This window comes from Canis lupus, chromosome 15 (genome assembly GCF_011100685.1).
Source record: "Canis lupus familiaris isolate Mischka breed German Shepherd chromosome 15, alternate assembly UU_Cfam_GSD_1.0, whole genome shotgun sequence".
NCBI lineage: Eukaryota > Metazoa > Chordata > Mammalia > Carnivora > Canidae > Canis > Canis lupus.
The window spans coordinates 37,314,775-37,339,527 of NC_049236.1; the positions used below are offsets into that span (position 1 = coordinate 37,314,775).

The following is a 24,753-nucleotide window of genomic DNA, read 5'->3' on the forward strand; positions in this document are numbered from 1 at the left end:
AAGAGTCAGATGCTTAACTGACTGAGCCACCCGGTGCCCCATTAAACCTGTTAGTTTTTAAAGAAGCTAAAATTTGGGCAGCCCGGGTGGCTCAGCGCCGCCTTTGGCCGGGGTGTGGTCCTGGAGACCCGGGATCGAGTCCCAAGCTGGGCTCCCAGCATGGAGCCTGCTTCTCCCTCTGCCTATGTCTCTGCCTCTCTCTCTCTCTCTCTCTCTCTCTCTCTCTCTCTCTCTCTCTTTCTCTCTCTGTCATGAATAAATAAATAAGATCTTAAAAAAAAAAAGAATAGGAGTATTCCTATTATTAAAAAAAAGCTAAAATTTTGGACAAGGGAAACCTCTACTAACTATTTAACGAATGGATAGATGAATTCGAAAGGCCTTGTGTCTGTACCAACATATGATAGTTCTAAACAAACTCAGTAGGATGGATTCCTCTAGAAAATGAGGTAAAGGTTCAAGAAAATCCATATGACATTGAGACACTTAACCTTTCATCATGCAAGATCTGCTCTTTTCACGAAATGAGTCTGTGCTATTATGCTATGATTCTAACTACATTGGGCTATAGATACTTAACCAGAGCAGACATTGGGTTTGTACCAGTCTTTAGTCAAGATGTGTTTTTTTTTTTTTTTTTATTGGCATGATCTCAAAATGTTAACTTGTCACCTTCCAAGGCTTTGCCTTGCATGTCAGTGCTTGCACTCATTTTTATGTGGCTTCCAACTGCTCAACAAGCTTCCCCTGAACCAGTAACTAAATCCCTCTGCTCTCACTACTCATTGATCCTAGATAGGTTTCCATCATAAAATCTGTGATATTATATTAAACCTGACTGTGAGTCTGCCTCCATAAATGGTAGACTACTCTGGTTCTAGGGTGTACTCATTCTTGTTTTCCCAGTTTCTGGTGGCATCGTTAAACCGAACTTACTGTCTATTTCAGTTCTCCCTTCCCTCCCCATGGCGGGGCATTCCTCCTTTTATCCTTCAGCTTCCACAAGTAGGTCTTTGGGCTGCTGATTAGCTGGGTACTTATGGTTTGCCTTGGAGAATGGATGTCAGCACCGGGCTTGGGGTAGAAAATGAGGTCAAGTGACCTATCTGTTTAAGAAAGAGTTAAACCTTTGGCATTAGCTGTAAACATCCAGCTAGGGAAGGGTTCCTGGAGCTCACAAGCTATCCCTTGTAGGAGGATTTCTCCTGATAAGAGCTGCTGACAACCTCCCGCCCCTCAAAAAAAGCAACATTCACTCTCTCCGAATCGCAAGCCTTTCTTGACATGTGATACTTGTTTGTTTAGTTGACTTATATGTATGATGCCTACTATGTGCCAGACCCTTTTAGATCTAATCATCTGGAAACCAGCAGGTTCTTCAGAAACAGGCAGCCAATTGAATTGACATCTGCTTTGCAGGGAAATCTTATAAAAGGAGCTTAAAATCTCCGTCTTGGGGAGTCCTCCCATTTTACCATTTTAAAATGGCTTCTTGGTGTTGAAAACTAAAATCAAAATGTTATGACTTCTTTTTGTTGTTGTTAGGATTTTATTTATTGATTCATGAGAAACCCAGAGAGAGGGTCAAGAGGGAGAGGCAGGCTCCCTGTGGAGAGCCTAATGTGAGACTCGATCCAAAGACCCCGGGATCACACCCTGAGCCAAAGGCAGATGCTCGACCTCTGAGCCACCGAGGTGCCCCAAAATGTTATGACTTCTTCAACAACCAGGTATCTCCCATCCTCCAAAGAGAGTCATTCCTTTTTCTCAGTCCCAGAGGATGATTTTAAAAGTTAAAAAGCTCGGGGATCTCTGGGTGGCTTAGCGGTTTAGCACCTGCCTTAGGCCCAGGGGGTGATCCTGGAGACCTGGGATCGAGTCCCACATCGGGCTCCCTGCATGGGGCCTGCTTCTCCCTCTGCCTGTGTCTCTGCCTCTCTCTCTCTCTCTCTGTCTGTCTCTCTCTCTCTTTCTCTCTCTGTTTCTCATGAATAAATAAATAAAATCTTTAAAAAAATAAAAATAAAAAATAAATAAAAGTTAAAAAGCCAGAAACTAGCTTTTGATCTAGTTCATCATAATTTTCCCTTTTTTATTGTTAAGCTGTAGTTTTCATAAAACAGTCTGTTCTATCCCCCACTCCCATTTAAATATTTAAGTTTCTGGGCTGTGGTAAAAATTTCTTATTCATATTAAATATTTTTGATATTTTATCTTTCATGTGACTTTTATTTTTATAATTCTGTTGCTGGAAGATTTACTGACAAAGGAACGTGGTGTTGATTATTCCATGGAGGTTCCATTTTGGTTTTGTTGTTAACTGATTTCCAGAACTTTTTAAAGGTATATGTATGAATAGTGGTTTTCTTTTTAAAGACACCTGAACTCTGGTTTAAAGCTGAGAAGACTTGACTCTGACCCCTAACTCTGCCACTTTCTAGCAAGACAGAAAAGCAATTAGAGTCAGCAGAGTGGGCAATGTGAGAATCATGTTGGAAACACTATTCTGCTCTCTCTACTGCTCCGCACCTTTTTGTTGCATGGTCTACTCCAACCCCTATCAGTGATTCTGATTGCCAAAGACTTTTCATTTATAGAATCCATCTTTTTCAGAAGATAATTGGAATTGGTATAGCCAAAAGAACTTACAATTACTTTGGTCTTATTCTGATGACTAGCTGATGTGATGTTGGGCCAATCTGTCAACTCACCTTTAAAATGGAATAAGCTAATTTCTAAAGACCTCTCTGAACCTAGAATTTAGTAACATTCTATACCTTTTGTGGAAAAAAAAAGTACTAGTCATTTGAATATACCTTATACAGTCAAGGTAAGGGTCAAATTCACTTTCCTTACTGGTAGTTTTGTATCCTTTTCATGCCCTACTCTCCTTGAATCTTTAAAAGGCTTTCCATTCAGCCTTTCATATTTACTTATTCAATAATCATTACTTAGCATGTACTGGATGCCAGTCTCTATAGCAGACACTAGGTTATAAAGATGATAAAATATTGTTGCTACTGCTGAGATATCTACTAGAAGAGGTAGCTGGTGAACACTGTACTAGAACAATGTAGAGAGTTGTGAAAAGAAGTGAGTATGCACTTCTTGACTACACCCTTTTCTTATGAGAGGTTGGGCATTTATGAACTTTCTTTGGTCTTCATTTCCCCTGCCTCTGCCTCACTACACACAAATGCACAAATGCACATACACATTTCAGTGCCACTTAAAGCATACAAGGGCCCATGTTGTGCAATGTGCTTTGATTTGGAAAATATATAATGAGAGAGGTGTAGTTTATTTTACCAGGTAGTTGATATCATATAAAGGGAGAGAAGATCAGTTTGTAACTGTCCACACTGTAAAGTAAAATGAGATACGTCTCATAAGTAAGGTCTAAAAACATCGCTGAAGGGGTTCCTAAGATGGAGAGAGCACGAGCAATTTAGAGCATCAGGAAAGGCTTGATGGAGAGGCTAACATTTCAGACAGACTTTCAGCATGGCTGAGAAATTTCAATTAAATATTGGGTGTCTTACAGCTATTGAATTTCAAAGGAAAATTTCAATGTGGAGAAAAATTACTTCATGTTTCACCTTTGGAAATGGTACTTTTCTATTTCTGTTGAAATGTATTTAAAATATCTGATGTGAGTTAGAGTTCTGGCCAACAGAAACCCTTTTAGCTGACTCACCAGGTTTGCCTGGGCACTTCCACTCCTACCAAATACTTTGTGCATTTACTAAAAGACACTTGTATTTGTTCCCAAACTGGGTATAATTTAATTAAATGTTATGTAAAACTGATGAAATATGAGAGAGAGAGAGAGAGAGAGAAGACAGGAGTTGTTATTTTTACAAAAATTAAATTGCTTTAGAAGAGCTAAAGAAAGGTGAGTCACTAAAGAATAGCTATTAAATTGGGAGCAGATTTAAAAAAAGGTAAAATTTTGGGAAAAAGTAATAAAAGAAATTCCATTCAGCAGACCCACGCTTGAAGAAAAAGCTTTGACTTTACCTAAAAATTTGATTAAAATAAAACTTTGGCGTTAAATATATATCATTTTTATGATCCCCTGTATTAATTCACTTTTTCAATTGAGTCTTGCAAATTGCATTGTGTAATGAGGTCTCTACTAACTCTGCCCTAATTCTAAATCCTGCAGACTTTATCAGAGCCTTCAGTATAATATTGCAGGAGTTCTGCAGCAGTTCATTGGTTTGATCTATAGTCCTAGTATATACATTTATCATCAGGCATAAACTCCAACTTTCACAAAACCAAAAGAGCCAAGAGGCCAACACCATGAATTCTGATAAAAGGAAAAGAGAAAAAGAGAGACTCAGAATTCCCTATCCTATATATTTTCTTCTCATTTTACCTCTTCTCGCTGGGCAATCCCTTCCACTTCTACTTTTTTTCTACATGCTAACACCCAAATCTGTATTTCCTGCCCCAAGTTCTCCACATCTTTCTTACTGGGGGAGCTGTACACACTTCATCTAATTTCACAAAGTCTTTGGCTGTTAATGAGGACACTTTTAAACTATATTATAATAGCTTCCTGACTATATTTGCTGGTGCATGTTAATGTCCTTTTCCACCTCCCAAAACAGAATCTCCAAATATCAATATAGCCACTGAACATGAATTACATATAGAAAATGTACATTGTGGATAAATGAACTGGAACACCTAACAAAACACGTCTTACTGGTCATTTTTTTGAACAAAGATAATAAGGCACAAATGATAATGCTGATAAGATTTTGTGTCATTCTCCTATCATTAGAGATTTATAATTTATTATAATGATTACCCTTGATAGGTGCCAGTGTATACTAATGCCAATATTTTTCTATTTTAGCTGTGGGATTTTTTTTTCCAGTTAACAGCCTACTAATTCACTATGAATTATTTTCTTACTATATTTTGATATGCAGCCTACTTTATAAGTTTGAAAATATATTTTCCATACAAAACGACCTAAAAATCATTATCGACATATATCTGATAAAAATACTGACATTTTTTCCCCAAAAATATTTCTTTGTAAAATAAGCATGCATCTTAACTCTGCATGACTTACATGTCAGGGAATATGGTGCTTACCACTCCTGTGGGATATAGGGGTCTTTGAGTTCAAGCCTGTGTCAGTATGTTTGCAGGTGGGGCCCAGAATATCTACTCAACTCTAGCTCTCACTTCAACCCCTGTGTTTTACAGTCAAGTGTAAACACTGTTGTATAGCCCACCACCATCTGGTGGAAAGACACTGAAATGCAGACCATGGTCTTGGATAAATAACTTTTGAGCAATATAATTGGCCATTTTGATCAGGCTTCAGAGATATAGAAGTTATACTTTTCGATTTTGCTGTCGAACAAATGCAGAGGAAGTAGTTAAATCCAAGCAAGAGATGTGGAGCTGCTTTGTGTGTTTAATTTACTCCTGTGGTTCAGTTTCTCACTAACAGCAAAAAGTGGACTTGGCAGGGGCACACACATCTGTCTCAGATATGAGGTAAATTTCTGTCACAGTCTGTCTCCCCTTCTCCCTCTGCCTTGCACTTTGTCTGTCTGAATTGTCTTTGATCATAGTAATACTTTACACTGTAGTTGGTTATGGAGAACATTGTCTTTGCAAGACTAGCTGGCCAGAAGGTTAGTGATTTTCAAAGTAATATTATTCTTGGCTGACTGCAGTGTTTTGGTTTTCTCAGCATCCCTCTTCCCTGGCTGCCTTTTGTCACTTGTCTAGCAGCCCCACATCTTTGATTTTCTTGCCTTACAACCAAGTCTTGACTGCCTAGCTGCCACTTACCTTTTCCTTTCATTGCTACTTTTTCCCAGGTTCCTCTAAGTGTGCCGGTTTCTAATATGCATATTGCAATTTTTCCTTTCACCCTTTTTCCCCATCTAATTTTGCTGCTTCTTGACTTTCCTTTTTATGTAGGCTCCATGCTCAACATGGAGCTCAAACTCAAGACCCTGAGATCAGGACTCACGTGTCTACTGACTGAGTTAGCTAAGTGCTCCTCTTCTTAATTCTCTTGTTTCATACTTTCTTCAGGAATCCAAGGCCAAGACAAGCAATCTATTTATAACTTGGAGAAATATTATTAACCAAAATTCCTCCAAGGGCCAGATGAACACAGTAATGAGTCAAGCAAGTGGGTCAGAGGCAGAAGTGAGAGGCCAAAAACAATCTGCCCAGGTGGATTGCTAGAATAGGGGCTTAGGGAAGCCTGGCTACCCAGTGTTTTAAGAGAAGAGAGTAATCCAACACTTTAAGTGCAATATCCTGGTTTTTAAATATTGGCACCTAATTTATTTTTAAAACCCTGTGACAGAAAAAAAATAGCATAGTGGTACAAAATATCCTGCAATGCCTTTTTGCACATGCTTGTAGAAATGATGCTACCCTTCCTGTTCTTATCTCCCCTGCTGCCCTGGGAGTGTTTCTCATTGTTGCTTAAGTTCAGATTGCTTCCTGTAAGGAGAGCCACCAAGACAATAAGAGTTCAGATCTTCCCTGGATATTCTGGACTGAAGATTTGTGTCTCCCCCCAAATTCATACCTTAAAACTCTAAACCCTCAACCTGATGGTTTTAGGGGATGGGGCCATTGGGAGGTAGTTAGGTTTACATGAAGTCATGAGAGGGTGGAACCCGCATGACGGGGTTAGTGTCCCTCTAAGGGGAAGAGACTAGAGCTCTCTCTACCACAGGAGGACACAGCAAGAAGGTAGTCATCTGCAAAACAGGTAGAGCCTTCACCAGGTACTGGATCTGTTGGCATCTTGACCTTGGACCTCCCAGCCTTCAGAATTGTGAGAAGCAAATGTTTGTTGTTTAAGCCACCTGGTCTGTGGTATTTCGTTATAGCAGCTGGACCAACTAAGACACAGAGTCAACTTCTGGGTAGTTTAGAGTGTACCAGAGTTTAGTGGTAGGGTATTCAGATAGGAACCTTTTTTTCGCCTCACTTCATGTTTCCATGGAGAAGGGCATCACAGAATTTCTTCCTATCTTTTCTGCTTCTTGCCTTACTTCTTCCCAGAGGTAGAAGAATGAACTGTGTGACTGGAACTGCAGGAGCAAGCACAGGATGTACTGTGAAGAGCCTTCTCTGTTCTTTTCCTTTCTGAGCCAGGGGGTGCACCTTCTACTCTATCCTTCCATGTTGAAGATAGGAAGCCTACGGTAGCAGGGCTGCCTGTGACAGAGGCATGATTTTTATAATCACTGGCTTCAAATTAGGAAGCCCATTGTTTCTGCACACCTAATCTGTGTTTTCCACAGGACAGTAAAGTTCACACTGTGGTCATCATCTGCCTGATGTCCCCATCTCTTCTGTCTCTTAAGTGGTTCTAAACTCTAGTGAAGTGGAATGTACCTTCTTATCTCAGACAGCAGACTTTAGGTCCTTTGATGCTAAATACACTCTAATTTCAAGCCTGTTCAGGAATAATCTATCTTTCTGTGCTTCCCTAAAAGCATTTGTCCCCCCCTTTCTGCTTGTCCCTAGGATGGGCCAACACAATTGTATTCTGGAAAGGGAGATGCCAGAGACGGTATTGTTCTGCCCTCGGGACTTACAGTCTGTGTTTGTTTTTAGTACTCTTCCAAGATCTTTCCTATGTGGACATCATATATGGGTTTATATTCTCTTATGATTCTGTAATTGTTGGCTCTCTTATTATTATTTTCTTCCTCCCAGTAATTTCATAGGCTTAACATATTTTATCTCTTCTGATGTTAGATCAGAAAGTAGGACCACTACTTTTCTTCTTCTCATCAAGTGTCATCAAACATCATCTCACATGTTTGTATCAGAAACATTTGTTTCCTTCCAAATCTTTTCATCATGCCCATATTCTGGAGAGAAGACAGAGCGATGGGAGACCAGTGTATAATGTACCTCAGATCTTAATTATATTAATCAAAGCAAAGTTCTATTTAGTCGGGTTCATTAGGCACTAAAAAAATCATCATCAGGGCTTCAGCAATGAAGAAAAAAGAAACAAAATGTAGGACTTTATAAAGAAGACCACAGCTTGGAACTAGAGAAAAAAAATATTATGTTGTTGTTGTTGTTGTTATAATATACCAAAGCTCAGCATGTGGCATTCATCACTGTCCACTGACCATATGTTAAGTCAGGATTGAAGATTTCACTATTGAATTTATAATTCTGTAGAAAATGGTCTTCTCAGGAATATGATAGAGGTCCTCCCCAAATCCACCCTGAATCTTCCACTCCTTAGCCAGCCTTTTCCATGATAATGTATAGAATCCTTATCCATTTAAATTCTACCCCCATCCTTGCCTCAAATACTGCTTTCACCCACCCCTAATTAAAATCTGTCTTTTCTGTGACAATATCATTTACCTAGAAGCTGCCTCCAGTGAGGGGTATCCTTTTCTCTATCTTGAGTCAGATGTTTAGGAAGAAGAATCGTCAATATTATTCCTCACTGGGATTCCTGGATGTTTGTTTTGTCACTATCATTCAGCAAAAAACTTTCTCTTACAAGTGGATACAAATTACATCCACCTTGGACATACCAATCTAACTCAGAGACTTCAGTACCTGTTTCTTCTTTAACCTACTTTGTGCAAGGGCCTCCTTGACAGCAACACCTATATTGATGGCCTCTAGCATCCTGACATTGCTGCTTTTCAACTCTGATGACCTGCCTTAATCTGGCCCTTGATCCATCTACTTAGTACTCCCTCTCTCTTGCTACTCACCCTGACCTTTCCTCTGCCTCCATTTTTTTTTTTTAAAGATTTTATTTATTTATTCATGAGAGATACAGAGAAAGAGAGAGAGAGAGAGAGGCAGAGACACAGACAGAGACAGAGACACAGGCAGAGACACAGGCTCCATGCAGGGAACCTGATATGGGACTCGATCCTGGGACTCCAGGATCATGCCCCGGGCTAAGGCATGATCAGCGCTAAACCCGCTGAGCCACTCAGGGATCCCTCCTCTGCCTCCTTGAAGTTTTTATTATTTTTTATTTTTTATTGGTGTTCAATTTGTCAACATATAGAATAACACCCAGTGTTGGTTTTTTTTTTTCCCTGATTCATCTGAACAGTTGTCATGTCTTCCTTCTCTGAACACCCATAGTGCTTTGCTTCTTTCTTTCTCTCTCTTACTACATATGTACCTTGTGTTAGAGTCCTCTTGTTCCTCTAGCCCCAATACCTTACCAGAGGTAGAATGGAGTAGAAGAAAAATGTGGAGTGGAATCAGACTGATCTGACTTCACATGCCAGTAACTCTGCTGCTTACTGGATTTGTGATCTTTGATAACCTACTCTAACATTTTAAGCTTCAATGAGTTTGGTCTTTTCCTGAAAGCGAGGAGCAATAATATCTATATTAACAGGTTGGTTTTGAAGACTTAATGGAAAAGTACAGGTAAAGCACCTAACAAATTTTTCAAAAGATTTATTTGAGAGAGAGAGAGAGTCTCAAACAGACCCTTGCTGAGCACTGAGCCCAGTGAGAAGCTCGATCTCACAACCCATGAGATCATGACTTGAACTGAAATCAAGAGTCAGAGCTTAACCAACTGAACCACCCAGGCCCCCCTGCATCTAACATAATTTTTGTTAGATAGCAACCAGAAAATACAAGGAAGTTATTATTACTGGAAACTAGAAGAAAGGACTTTTACTGATCTTCATTCCTATGTGTTGTGCCTTGCTCAATGGATATGATGGTTAATATTTATTGAAAGATACATGAACAAATGAATGGGAGAATGATTGAAAAAAACACTTCCTGCTCATGAGTTATTTTACATCGGAATAAAAATGAAAGCTATTGTGTTAGAAACTGAGAAGTTATTAGTCTTGCCTTTGGTATTAGTTTCCCGAGGCTGCTGTAACAAAGTACTACAGACTGGATGGCTTCAACAACAGCAATTTATTGTCACAATTCTAGGGGCAAGAAGTCTAAGATCAAGGTATTGACAAGGTTGATTCCTTCTAAGAGCCATGAGGAAAGGATCTGCTCCAGGCCTCTGGTGGTTTGCTGGCAATCTTTGGTGGTTTTTGGCTTGTAGAAGCATTATCTAATCTCTGTTTTCATTGTCACATGACATTCCTCCTGTGTATCCACATCATCATCCCTCTGCACAGGTCTGTCTTGCATCTAGCTCCTCCTATTTTTGTAAGGACATTGTCATATTGGATTAGTGCTCACTCTAATGACCTCATCATAATGTGATCATCTGCCAACATCCTATCCCCAAATAAGGTTACATTCACAGTGAGGAATTAGGCTTCACTATCTTTTGGGGGTGCACAATTCAACCTGTAACAGCTTCTAATCTATAGAAACTCTAACATATGTAGGGATACAAGACCATATAAAATAATTGATAAGAAGGAATATATATTTAATCATAAATTATGATTTCATGAATGACATAAACCCCTAAGTATTCTAGATTTAATAAAAATGATTATTTGCAGCATCAAGGCAAACTTCATGGAAAAGGATGATTTGAAGGTGGGCTCTTTCCTTAAATAAATGTTATTTCTAAATAACCATGTTTTCTATATGTTGTTACTGGTTAACATTTTGAAATAGCTTCAGATTACTTGAGTTAATGAGACAGCTCGAACAATGGGATCAGACTGTTAATGTGGCATACAATAAATGTGTGTTGCAAGAAAGAAGTTTCCAGGGAACAAGGATTGCTATAGTAACCTGATATATCATTAAAAATGTAATGAATAAATATCATCAGGCTCTCAGATTCACTGCACAGAAAAACTTCAAGACTGGTATAACCAAGTAGTTCTCATGCTGATTTCTCAATGTTTTGTGAGCTAAATCAGAGTGATTGTCCATTAGCAAAAAAGAATAACAATAATATTCAGGTAGTTCAAGACTCCATAAGGTGCATAAAAACTCTTTCAATATCACTGTGGAGAGTGTCTTTGGCCCCAGCTGACTGAAAGGTTTGTAGATAACTCCTGGAAGCTATGTAGCCCACTGGTACTTGAGGTAGGTAGGTAGAGCTTATAGTTTGCAAAACAAAGCCAATGGCCCCATTTGGTCAGGGAAATTGGGGTGTGGGTTGTCTGTGTTAAGACAACAAAAAGCTTTGCCAGATTAGAGCTCCTTCTCCCACTGCTCCTTGGCAGGGAAGCTAATTCCTAGCCCCACACAATGACTACAGCCTTCAGCCTGTCTAAGCAGGGAACCTAACCAGAGTACGTGGAAGGGCCTTAGCCCATTCATCAGCCTTACATACAGAGAGTACATCCCATGCAGAACAAAACAAGCAGTTTCGGCTGGCCTCAGGGAATTCAGTGCACACTCTGGCCTAATTTGGGTCCCCAAACAATGAGTTATATAGGTCCTACTGCCCTGCCAGGGCAGGGAAATTAATTCATAGCCCTACTTACTACTGAATACAGTTCCCAGTCCTGAATATAGTTAAATCTGACCAGAGAATCCAAGCAACTATGAAACATATCCTACATCCTCACTTGTGTAGGGAACCAAGCCAGCAGTCCCATTCAACTGTTCTCAGCCAGGGACACATGCTCCCATCCCTGTCCTTAGAGCTCCAACAATTGCCTTGTCCCAAAATAGACCAAAATAGCCAGTTCTACCTTCCCATGGACATTACCAACAAACACATCTAGAAATGCAAACTGAGATGACTAGTGAAGAACTACCTTTGCCATAGCAAATCTGTGAAGTCTAGAAGAGGAGACTGATTACTCAGATGTGCAGATAAAGTACAAATACAGCTGTGCAAGCAAATGTGACATCACCAAAGGAAACTAAGATATCTCTAATAACTGATCCTGAAGAAATGGAGATCTATGTATTTCAGACAAAGAATTCAGAATAGCCTTCTTAAAGAAGTGAACTACAAGAAAACACAGACAACTAAATAAAATTGGGAAAACAATGAATAAACAAAACAAGTTTGACAATGAAAGAGCAAATACCAAAAGAAAACAAATTCTATAGTTGAAAAATACAATAACTGAACTGAAGAATTCAGTAGAGTTCTGTAGAGAGTTTCAAAAGTAGACTCAGCCATACCTAAGAAAGAATCAGTCACCTGCAGAATAAGACATTGAAAATTACCTAGTCAGAGAAGAAAAAAAAAAGAAAAAGAATAAAGAAGCCCTATAGTAATTATAAGACACAATGAAAAGAAACAATATTCATATAATAGGAATTGGAGAAGAAGAACAGAAAGAGAAAGGGACAGAAAGTATATTTAAAGCAATAATGGCTAAGAACTTCCTGAACCTGGGGACAAAGATGGACATCCAGATCTGCGAGATCCAAAGGACCCCAAATAGGGCTACACTAAGTCACATTATAATTAAATTGTCAAAAGTCAAAGAGAAAGAATTTTAAGAGCAGCAACAGAACAGAGAAGTATAAGGGAACCCCTATAAGATTATTGGTGGGTTTCTGAACAGAAACTTTTTGGGCCAGGAGAGAATGGGGTGACATATTCAAAATATTGGAAGAGGGGGATCCCTGGGTGGCTCAGCAGTTTAGTGCCTGCCTTCAGCCCAGGGTATGATCCTGGGGTCCCAGGATCGAGTCCCACATCAGGCTCCCTGCATGGGCCCTGCTTCTCCCTCTGCCTGTGTCTCTTCCTCTCTCTCTCTCTCTCTCTCGAATAAATAAATAAAGTCTTTAAAATATGTATATTGAAAGAAAACTGTCAACCAAGAATTCTATACCTGGCAAAGCCATCCTTCAGAAATGAAGAAGGGATAAAGACTTTCCCAAATAAACAAATGCTGAGGGAGTTCATTACACCAGATCTGCCTTACAAGAAAAGCTAGAAGGAATTCTTTGAGTGGAAGTAAAAGAACACTAATTAACATCATAAAAAACATAGAAATGTAGTACCCAACTAACTGATAATGATAACTATATGATTATATTAGATTCTACAATATGGTAATAATGGTGCATAATTTACTTTTACGACAAAAGTTAAAAACAGGGGTTCCTGGGTGGCTCAGTCAGTTAAGCATCTGCCTTCAGCTCCGGTCAGGATTCCAGGGTCCTGGGATCCAGCCCCATGTCAGGCTTCCTGCTCAGTGGAGAGCCTGCTTCTCCCTCTCCCTCTGCTGCTCCCCCTGCTTGTACTCTCTCTTTCTGTACAAATAACCAAATCTTAAAAGAAAATAAAAGTTAAAAACAAAACCAAATGTAGTAACAATACCCATAATTATAATAATCTGTTATAAGTTATGCAATATAAGAAACACGTAAATTGTAATAGCAGTAACCTAACTCTTCCAAAAAATTGAAGTGGGAACAGTCCCAAACTCATTTTAGGAGACCTGTATTATCCTGATAGAAAAATCAGAAAAGGACCATACTAGAAAAGAAAACTACTGGTCTGATGAATATAGATGTAGCAGTTCTCAATAAAATACTATCAAACCAAATTCACAAGCAAATTAAAAGGAACATATACCATAGCCAAGGAAGATTTATCCCTGGGACTTAAGGATGGTTCCACATAATGTGATACATCACATTACAGAATGAAAGAATCATATGATTGTCTCAATGGACACAGATAAAGCATTTGACAAAATTCAGCATCTATGATAAAAGCTCTTAACAAATTAAGCATATAAAGAACATATCTCAACATAATAAAGGCCATATATTACAAGGTCATAGTTAACATCATACTTGATGATGAAAGATTAAAAGTTTTTCCTCTAAGGTCAAGAAAAATACAAGATGTCCACTCTTACCATTCGTATTCAGCATAATACTAGGAGTCCTGGCTAGAGTAATCAGGGAAGAAGAAGGAGGGGGGGGGGGAGGAAAGAGGAAGAAAGAAAGAGAGAGACAGAGAGGGAGGGAGGGAAAGAATGAAAGAAAGGAAAGAAAGAAAGAAAAAAAAGAAAGAAAGAAAGAAAGAAAGAAAGAAAGAAAGAAAGAAAGAAAGAAAGAAAAGAAAAGGAAAGAAAGAAAGAAAAGAAAAGGAAAGAAAGAAAGAAAGAAAGAAAGAAAGAAAGAAAGAAAGACTATCAGAATTGGAAAGGAAGAAGTAAAATTGTCTCTCTTTGCAAATGACATGATTTTGTATTTAGAAAATCCTAAAGACTCAACCAAAAAGCTTTCAAGATATAACCAATGAATTTAGTAAAGTTGCAGGACAGAAAATTAACATACAAAAATCTATAGCATTTCTATGCACTAAGAACTACTTTTCTAAAAAAGAAATAAAGAAACTGATCCAATTTACAATAACATCAAAAACAATAAAATACTTAGGAATAAATTTAACTCTAAAAATTATACGACATTGAAGAAAGAAAGAAAAGAAGATGCATATTCACAAATAGGAAGAATTAATATTGTTAAAATGTCAATGCTACCACAAGCCATCTCTAGATTCAGTGCAAACCCCATCAAGATTCCAAGGGCATTTTTTTATAGAAGTAAAAAAGGAAATCACTCCTTAAGTGAATATGGAACTACAAAGACCTTGAATAGCCAAAGAAGTCCTGAGAAAGAAGAACCACGCAAAAGAGATCACACTTCCTGATTTCAAACTATTCTATAAACTGTAGTCATCAAAACAGCATGTACTGGCATAAAACACACACACACACACACACACACACACACATACACACACACACACACAGAGAAAAATAGACCAAAGAAACAGAATTATGAGACCAGAAATAAACCCAAGTGTGTGTGGTCAAATAATATTTGGCAAAGGAACCAAGAATACTCAATGGAAAAAACACAGTCTCTTCAATAAATGATGCTAGGATAATTGCTTATTTACATGTAGAAGAACCAGCGTGGACCCATATCTTACACCACTCACAAAAATTACCTCAATATGGATTAAAGACTTCTGTGTAAGACCTGAAACCATGAAACTCCTAAAAGAACACATAAGACTAGAGCTCCTTGACATGGGTCTTGGTAATGATTTTGGGGGCATGACACCTAAAGCATAAGCAGCAAAATAAAAAATAAGGAAGTGGGACTACATCAAACTGAAAAGCTTCTGCACTGCAAAAGAAACCATCCACAAAGTTAAAAGACAATCTATGGAATGGAAAAAATATTTTCAAGCCATATATCTGATAAGGGGTTCATTTCCAAAATATATAAAGAACTTCTACAACTCAATAGCAAAATAACTGGGCAAAGGACCTGAACAAACATTTCTCCAAAGAAGATATATGAAAGGCCAACAAGTACATGAAAAGATACTCAACATTACTGTCATTAGGAAAATACAAATTATAACAACAAGCAGCTATCATCTTATACCTATAAGAATGGCCATCTCCAAAAAGGCAAAAGATAACTAATGCTGTCATGGACATAGAGGAAAGGGAACCATTGTGCACTGTTGCTAGGATTGCACGTTGGGTGCAGCCACCATGGAAAACAATATGGAGGATCCTCAAAAAAAGTAAACATAAAACTACCATGTGATCCAGCAATTCCACTTGTGGGAATATATCCAAAGGAAATGAAAACATTAACTTCAAAAAATATTATGTTCATGGCAAAATTATTTCTAATAGCCAAGACATGGAAACAACCTAAGTGTCCATTGATGAATGAATGAATGAAGAAATATATATATATAATAAATGAATATATATATATACACACACATACACACACACCACTATGGAATGTTATTCAGCCATTAAAAATGAGGAAATCCTACCATTTGCAATAACATGAATGAAACTTGAAGGCATTTTGGTAAGTGAATTAAGTTAGAAAATGAAAGACAAGTGCTGTATGATCTCACTTATGTGTGGAATCTAAAAAAGAAAAAACAACCAACAAAAAACCCAAATGTGTCGGAAAGGTGATCACACTTCTTGTTACTGGAGGAAGAGAGTGGGGGGAGAGGAAATTGGAGGAAATTGCTCAAAAGATACAAACTTCCAGTTGTAAATACATACTAGGGATGTAATGTACAGTATGAAGACTGTGCCAACACTGCTGTGTGATCTATAGGAAGTTTGTTCAGAGAGTAAGTCCTATGACTTCTCATCCAAGGAGAAAATACTTTTCCTTTTTTTTTTTCTTTCTTTTGATTGTATCTTTTCAAGAAGATGGATGTTAACGGGACCTGTTGTGGTAACCATTTCACTATATATATGTAAATCAAGCCACATGCTGTACAGCTTAAACTCATACAATGATGTATGTCAATTTTTTTTCAACAAAACTGGAAAAGGCTCCTCACCAAAAATGGAAAAAGAATAAGCAAACTCCTTCAGTATGACCTTTTGACTAAAATCACTGCCATTATCCTCAAAACATTAATTTTAGCTCTAAGAAATAGTCATAGGAACAGACCTGGTTATATGCTTTTCAAGAGAAATCATAGTTTGCCAACTCTGAAGAGTGCGATAGATGCTGTAGTATCTTGGTATTCATACAGCGTTAGAAGGGAGATCTTTCTGTTAGAGCTCTCATCTGCTGTTATTGGATTGACCTTTCAGTTCCCACCTTTTCTCTCCTCCATCTTAATTCACTTACTTCCTTAGATGTATCTTGTTTGCCCGTTTCTTTAAACTTATTGCATCAGTCACTGAAGGAATGAGGCAGATGCTCTAGCAGTCCAAGCATTAAATAAAATCCAGCCTTTTGGGTAGGAGACATGGAAGGCACAACTTGGGAGTGTGATAGAGGAAACATGGTAGTCAAAAGACAGCTCTTCTCCTAATTTCATCAGCCCTCTCTCCAGTAGCGACTTTCTGGATCTCCCATGGAACATCTGTACTTTTGTTCTCAGTGTCTTTATACCCATTTTGCCTGATAGGAATGTGATGATATCACCAGTGGTCTTTATGGCTTTGCCATGCTCCTCCTAACACAGGGCCTTTGCACAGGCTGTTCCCTGTCTCTGGGATATGGTTTCTTCTCATGTGGCCTAGTTAATTATCCATTTGTCCTTCAGATTACAGCTCCAGCCTTCCTTCCTCAGATAAGTCTTCACCTGACTAATCAAATTCCCTTCCTAAAGGCTCTCCTAACACATGTACCTTTTGTTTATAGCGCTTGTCATGTTGACACCTGTATGACAGTTCGATCAATGAGAGCTCAATCATGGCATCAGCTGTTTTTACTTGCTGCTGTCTTCCCAATTCTGGTATGTAGTACTATCCTGATAAATATTTATTAAACAAGTGAGCAAATAGCTGTGTTCCTTGGATTACACTTAAGAATTTCTGACTTGGATACGCTTGCATCCAAGAATCATTCAGTTTTGTGTTTGCACTGGCACAGTGTGCTGGCAGTTCATGCGATGCGGTCCCACAGTCTATGGTGATAGCCTTAATGGCTGTTGAAAACTGACGCATGATATTGCTCTCTCTTATTTCTGGTGGTAGGTTTTATAAATCACATCTCACAGTTATAATGTTGCCATCCTTGTCGGTGTGGATTATTGATAATACAACGCACATAGTCGTTGACGTAACGTCACCAGAAATTTTCTATGGAGAAGAATGTTAGGCTTTGGTGGTGTTTGGTGTCCTGAATGATTACTACTGTGTTTGAAACTGGGAAAAAAGAAAAATGGCAATAGATAATGAAGGAACACTTTGAAGTATAATGAGTTCTTCAGGATTCGGAAGCCACGTCTCTATGTGGCGGGCAAGGATTAATGTCACAGACCACATGGGTTTAAGAAGTAGGGAGTCTTGGCAGATGTGCCCTCCTCGGTATAGTATTTCAGAATCTCAGAGAGGTTCCCCCAAGATATGAGAAATGTTCTGGGTGTTTAAGAAGTTCATAATCTGGTTGGGAAATGGCCTGTATGGACATAAGTGCGTAGTTCTAATGATGCAGTAACACACACACATTCACACACACAGCATTCCCTGGTAGCCATGACTCTGAGGGAGGGAAAGAATGATCCCAGTTGCCAAGGCCCTCATGACTGGTGGCCCACCCCTCTCTTCTGACTTTGTCTTCTGCTCATTCCCTCTTTTACCTCACACACTGGTCAACTCACTGTTTCTACCCCTGGGCCTTGGATCTGGCCCTGGTGTGCTGTTGCCCCCAGACAACCACATAACTGGCTTGCTCATGTCCTCCAACACTTGACTGCCACCTTTTCAGTGAGGCCTACTTTGGCCACACTGTTTAAAATTGTGACATCAGCCAATCTCACTGTCTACAATCCATCCCTTTCTTTCTCTTTTTTCCTCCAGCGTGTTTTATGCTACCTAATAATGCTACATATTTTCCTTTTCCTTTTTTTATCTTTTTTATCTTTATCTTTTTTTTTTTTTTTTTTACCACCTCCCCTCACTAAAATGCAAGCTCCCTGGGAGCAAAGACCATCCTCTGTTTTCTGTCCGGGTGTCTCTCCAGTGGGTAGAACAACACCTGATACATCGTGGGAGCTCAATAGATATTTGTTGGATGAATGAATGAATGAATGAATGAACGAAAACACTGCATAGAAGAGGAGAAAGTATGCAAGTTCATCATAGAGACCAAGACCCTGGGTGATCTCTGGCACAACCGCTGAGCTCTCTAAACCCCGCGTGTAAAGTGAAGCCCATCCCCCCTGATTTCTGTCACTGCCGAGAATTGTTCTGCGTGCGCTGCCTCGCCCCGAACTGCAGAAACGAGACCAGTAGTCGGTGCCGCTGTCGCGCGGGCGGCCCCTGCCGGGCGTGCAGCCGGCCCTGGCCCAGTCACAGCCATCGTCCTCCCGAAGGCTCTCGGCAGGAACGGAGGGGTCGGAGGTGATCGCGACTTGGAAGAGGCCGCAGCAGAGTCCCCAGAAGCGACTAGGTTACGCGTGGGCCTTGGACGAGCGGACGACGCCGGAGTCCGGCGTGAGGAAGGGCCTCCTGGGCAGCGGCGCGGTCCGGGCGGGCGGAGCACCTGCGGTTCTCGGCGGCTCGGGCGCAGGAACAGGGCGAGGCGGAACAGACAGACGGCCGCGTGAAGGGAAGACGCGGCAAGACACGCGCAGGAGGCGGGGTGAGCAGGCCCCGCGGGGGGGGGGGGGCTGCCGCGCGTGGTCAAGTCCGCGCGTGCAAGGTCAAGGCCCGGGGAAGGCTGTGGGGGAAGGGTCCGCGTGCCCGCGGCGTGCTCGGCCTTCCTCGGGCCGGTGCTAGGCCGCCGCGTGACACTGTGGTTCGGGACGCTGGACCCCTGGGGGGCGTTAGTTAAGATTCCGGAGCCGCATAGAAGTCATACTTCGGTGACAGAGCTCCAGGATGTCTGTGTGCGTGCATGCACGTGTGTGCGCGTGTGTGCGTGCAAGCCTGCGCTCTCAGGGAGCCTCCTGAGCAGTGATAACGTGACCGTGAAGCGACGGCACAAACACGAAAGGAAGGATTTAGGCCAGAAATTGATCTACTGCGAGGAGCACGCAGAGAATTCGCGCTCAAAGACCAGAAGGATCCCGGCGCCGCTGGAAGGCAAGGCCCGGGGGGCGCTGGCAGGAAGCAGGGAGGCTCCCCGGGAGTCACTGGGGTCTTTCAGGGCTGGGCCTCCACGTGGTCCACTCGGAAGCGGCTTCAAGGAAGAGGCTTCCCTTTAAAGTGAAAAGAACTGCGAACGCAGCAGACCTGGGGAAATTTCTGCCCCGGGCCCATGGTGAGAGTGGTAAAAGTCTTCTATGAATGTTGGAGAGAGTTTTTTTTAACACCACAGAGGAATGTAGGAGAGCTCTAGAAGTTCAGGCTTTCAAAAGTAAAATAGGGAACACCACATATCTATAAGGTAACCTTTATGCACATTGCAAGTCTGGTTTTCTTACACAGAATCATGGAACAGCAGACCTGACAAGGATCTCATATGCCATCTGATGCAGTTGGCCTCATTTTCTAGAAGCTAATCTTCAGGAAGGTGTGGTGTGGCCTTAGCAACACAGTTGGCAGATTTAAAAGTAAAGAGAATTTAGGACTTCCTGCCAGTCTGCCCTCTCTTCCCTCTTTCCCTCCTGCCTCCCTCCTGCCTGCCTCCTTCCTTCCTGCTTTCCCTCCCTCCCTGCTGTCTCCCCTCCCTCCCTTGTTCCCTCTCTCCTTCCCACCCTCCCATCTTCCCTCCTTCCTTCCTTCCTCCTTTCTTTTTCAAATTAGGAATGCATGTTTAGCAATCCCTGTAACAAGATAAATAATTACTTTTTAGATATTAAGAAATTGTATTTATTTTAGTTCACTATAGTCAATACATTGTTATTGGAATCACATTGTTGGGTATATTGAAATGTATACCGAGTTCTTTATCTAGTGGAGCTATGAAGTGAAATAGCTTATTTGTTTTCTGTATAGGCACTGTCTCTAAAATATGCAACAAAACTGTTTCAGGTCTATAGCACCTTCACCAAAAGAAAGCAGAGACATTAATATTATAATCCTAGGTAAGCTGTTCAAACAAACACGACAGCATACTTTAATTTCTTTAATTCACACTAAGTTGTTAAGAAAATTACTCATGTTCACAGCATGGGTTCCTACTTCTGGGTCTGTAAAATTAAAGCAAAAAAGAAATGACAGGAAAATATTGAGAGAAATGTCAACAATTAAAATTTTCAAACTTAACCTAGTCATCATCAATTAAACAACCAAGGAAGTGAGTCAGTTTTGAGATGGATCTTGGAACAGTTTCAATTAAAAGGAGCAAATTCATTTTCATCTTTTAGCTATATCTAAAGTGCAATTGAAATCCTAAAATACTATTTTTGAATTAGGCATTATGACTAAAATTAAATAGACCATCATGTACTATATTAAGGCTTACAATACTTTTCCTTTTTCTTTCAAGTATCAAATTGTAAAAATGGTTATTATCGTCTTTTAGTAAAATGGAATCTATTAAGTAAAAGAATTAAGACATTTTTCTATCTGTGTAAGTGCATCTGGGGAAAGAATTTGAAAATTCTTGTACCTTGAGCTCGTATGGACTTCTGCCCCTAAATGGACTTCTCCTTGCTTGTTCTATTCCCACATGTGAATCATGTCTGACCTCTAAATCAGGAATGAAAAGAAAAACGGGAATGGGGAGATGTGTTTTCTCTTTGATCCATTCTCTGATCATAAAGGAAACTGGGAATATGGAAATGCATTTTCTCTTTGATGCAGGTTTTGATCAGCATATTTATAAGCAGCTCAGGGAGTTTTTGCAGAGAAAGAGAGATGGGAGAAATCTCCCACCCTGGTGCTTCTCTGGTTCCAGTGCATCTGGCAAGATTATAGAAAATACAGAGGAGCTAGGCATTCATGGCAGGGTGCAATCAGAGAGTCAACAAGTCCTTAGCAAGCATCCACAAGGTGCTTAACTTTGAACTGCACCCCAGGCGTAAACCATAACTTCCTACAACTCAGCTCTATGGGTAGGTGATTTAAGTATAGTTAAGAATTTCACACTGGCAAATGCTGCGTTATTTATCCTTAATCCAGAAACTGACATTAGATCTGATATTCAAACCATTGTTGATGTGGTCACATTGACAAGGTTGGTACAGAAATTCACCCATACCCTAGGAAGCCCACATCTGTGCCATCTCCTGTCCTGGTGTGCTTATTGTATTATCATCTTTGAGTTCTTCCATTACCAACATTAATTGGAAATCTCACGCTATTAGTCTTAGTTGTACCCCTGGAAACTCAAAGTGTGTGGGAGACGTGATAGATTTCTAGTTGGATTTAGTGTCTCCACATCTCCTCCTCCTCCTTTACCTTCTTTAATCATGTCTGTTGCCACCCTCTCCCAAAACACAGCTCTAAATATTTACCCAACTTTGCTGTTATGGTTATTTTTTTTTTAAGATTTTATTTGTTTATTCACGAAAGACACACGCACACAGAGAAGCAGAGACACAGACAGAGGAGAAGCAGGCTCCATGCAGGGAGCCCAATGTGGGACTCGATCCTGGAACTCCAGGATCACGCCCTGGGCCCAAGGCAGGAGCTAAACTACTGAGCCACCCAGGGATACCCTGCTGTTAACGGTTATTAACTCCCACACCCAGCTAGCTCAGGAATCCTCCCAAGGCCTTGTTGCCATGATATCTGGGTCTGGGCTGCTTAATCCTGGAACTTCATTCCCTTCTCCTTGTTCCATAGTGTGAAAACCCAGCTAAAGAGCAGTGGGATATGGAATAGTAATTCCCACACCTTGATGATGATGTTAATTATCTAGGGATTGTTCTTAAAAAAAAAAAAAAAATCTCTGGGCCCCTTCTCTGGAAATTCAGATTTCAGTAGGTCCAAGATGAATTTTGATGATGGACCAGATTTGGGAAACATTGCTTTCCTATAAACCCTGCCACTCAGCATGCAGTCTGCTGTCCAGTAGCATTGGCCTCACTTGAGAGCTGGTTAGAAATGCAGGATCTCAGGCCATGCTTTAGATCTCTTAAATCAGTCAGACTCAACATTTTAACCAGACCTCCATGACTTACCTCATGATAGTTTGAGAAGTTCTTCTGGGAAAAACTGTGACTCTGAAGCAGAAAAATCTTGATTGTGCTCCCAAAAGTGCTTTAGCAAATGGGGCCTAGGATGTGTACTTTAAATTTTCTCTACTCATTTCCTCATAAGAAAGAGAAGGAAAGTTGGAGAAAGAGAGAAAGGGAGTTGGTTTGAATGATGTCTTATTTCATAAGATAAGTAGTTTTAAAGAGATCTTTTATCAGCAAAATGGAACAGAAAGATAATAGGAATGAAAGTATCAGGTTGTATATGTGAATGTGGTGTGTTCGGTGTATGTGTGTGTGGTGCTTGTGGTATGTGTGTGTGGTATGTGCGTGTGTATAGTGTGTGTGGTGTGTATATTTTTGTGCTTGTGATGAGAAAGTGGTAGTTCCATCCTCCGCTCTGTTATTTTGCTAGGACTGCTATAATGAAGTACTACAGACCGGGAGGCCTAAACAACCTTATTGTCTCATAGTTCTGGAGGCCAGAAGTCTGAATCACAGTGTCTTGTAGTTCTTTATTTTGTGACATCATAGCTCCAGTCTTTACATCTGTCCATGTCTGTCTCCAAATTTTTTACAGATGCCAGTCCTACTGAATTAGGGACCACCCTAATGACTTCATTTTAACTTGATTACTTCTATAAAGAAGGAGACCCAATCTCCAAAAAAGAAGTCACCTTCTGAAGAATGGATGATTCAGACCTTAACATGTGAATTTTGGGGGGACGTGATTCAACCCATTACATCTGTGATAGCCAACTGCTAATGGCCCTGAATCCCCTCACTGTTATCTGAACAATTGTGGACAAAGAGGTCCTGAGAATTCCTCTTTCCTGGCCTTGAGATCACATCAGCTCAGGCTGATTATGCTCAGCATCATTCCAAAAACACAAATCCTTCAGTTTTGCTGACTTTTACTTCTTGACCATAAGTGAATGGAGGATCAAGACAAATGATCTTCGATGGACTACTGGCAATGTTTATTCCCACTAAAAATCAAACCCACCATAATTTCTTTCTAATGGCCCAACTGATCTCGGAGTAAGGCCTACAAATCTATGAGGCCCTCAGTCCCCACAGCTTCAGGAAGACAAAAACGTCAGTGATTTTCTTTACTAGGCACTGTCCCAGGGTCCCCCGGGTCCTGGTTTTATTATTGCTGTATCCATGAGGTGTGGTCTGTGCATAATCTGAGACCATCAGCTGCATGCCGGACAGCCTTGATTTAAAGCAAAATGCCATGGATGGTATGGCCCAAATAGTGAAATGAAGGAGTGAAATGAAGCCTAGAGTGAGAAATGGCTCAGATTTGAGAACCTGTAGTATTTACCTGAGGGGACATAAACAAATCATGCTTCTAGGTGGGAGCAGCCTGCACCCCACAAGTATTTCTTTGAGAGCTGACACAATTACAGGGAGTGACTTGAACAGTAGAATAAAATATGTTCATATCAAACCTGTCAGTGACGCCTGCTTTTGTGAACTTAAATCAAGTTCAAGGTGACCTTGACCATTTGGAGAAGTGGATACATGCAAACAGCGAGAGGTTTCACAGGTAATTCATATGGGATAATTCAGTCGTCATAAATATAAGCCACTGATGGGATTGATTTTGTAAGAGACTGGCAACTTGAGTTTCAGAGGCTAGATGGGATGGGTGGGTGAAGGAAGAGCAGAAGGATGTGTCCTAACATGAACATGTGCAAATAGGACGGGCAGATCCTAGCAGAGCAGTCTTCAGACTTTTTTGAGAGTGACTCGTGGTAAAAACGTACATTGTGACCTCATGCATGTACATATACATATATATAAATCTGAAAAAAATGTTTCACAAAATAATACCCTTTCTACATGGGAGATTCTACACTCTATTCCATTCTAGGCTATCCTATTCTATCCTATCCTACCCTTTACCCATTGTTTTAATGCTAGCATGAACCACTACATTGATTTTTATGACCTACCTAGTGGGTTACAGCTTGACAGGATGAGAGGATTATCCCAATACGAGTGGTTTTCAATAGGGTGGGGTTGGGAGGTATTTGATGATCTCCAAAGATGTTTTAGGTTGTCACAGTTGGGAGGGTACTAGTAGATAGAGGCCAAGGATGTTGCAAAATATCCTACAGGACAGCTCCCCACAACAAAGAATCACCATGCCCAAAATGGTAGTAGTGCTGCTGCTACTGAGCAACCAACCACTCTATACTTAGCACTATGCTAAATATTCTTGGAAAGCCTGATTTTCAGGATGAGTTCCTCAGAGCCTT

General features: G+C 40.3%; 2 long non-coding RNA genes across 3 annotated transcripts in view; one reads left to right on the plus strand and one right to left on the minus strand.

Moving 5' to 3' along the window:
* Nucleotides 1–24,753, plus strand: part of LOC111090054 — a 37,717-nt gene that overhangs the window by 8,831 nt on the left and 4,133 nt on the right. The window contains exons 3-4 of one of the 2 annotated variants that reach the window (XR_005370623.1): nt 17,095–17,188; nt 18,367–19,014. This is a non-coding gene — a long non-coding RNA (uncharacterized LOC111090054). Of the gene's footprint in view, nt 1–17,094; nt 17,189–18,366; nt 19,015–23,063; nt 24,039–24,753 lie in introns of those variants that run through there. The other variant, XR_005370622.1, reaches the window with a different exon arrangement.
* LOC111090053 lies at nt 20,267–22,959 on the minus strand. The gene is made up of 3 exons (XR_005370621.1): nt 22,469–22,959; nt 20,953–21,032; nt 20,267–20,530 (listed from the first exon to the last, which is right to left on the minus strand). It is a non-coding gene; the product is annotated as an uncharacterized LOC111090053 (long non-coding RNA).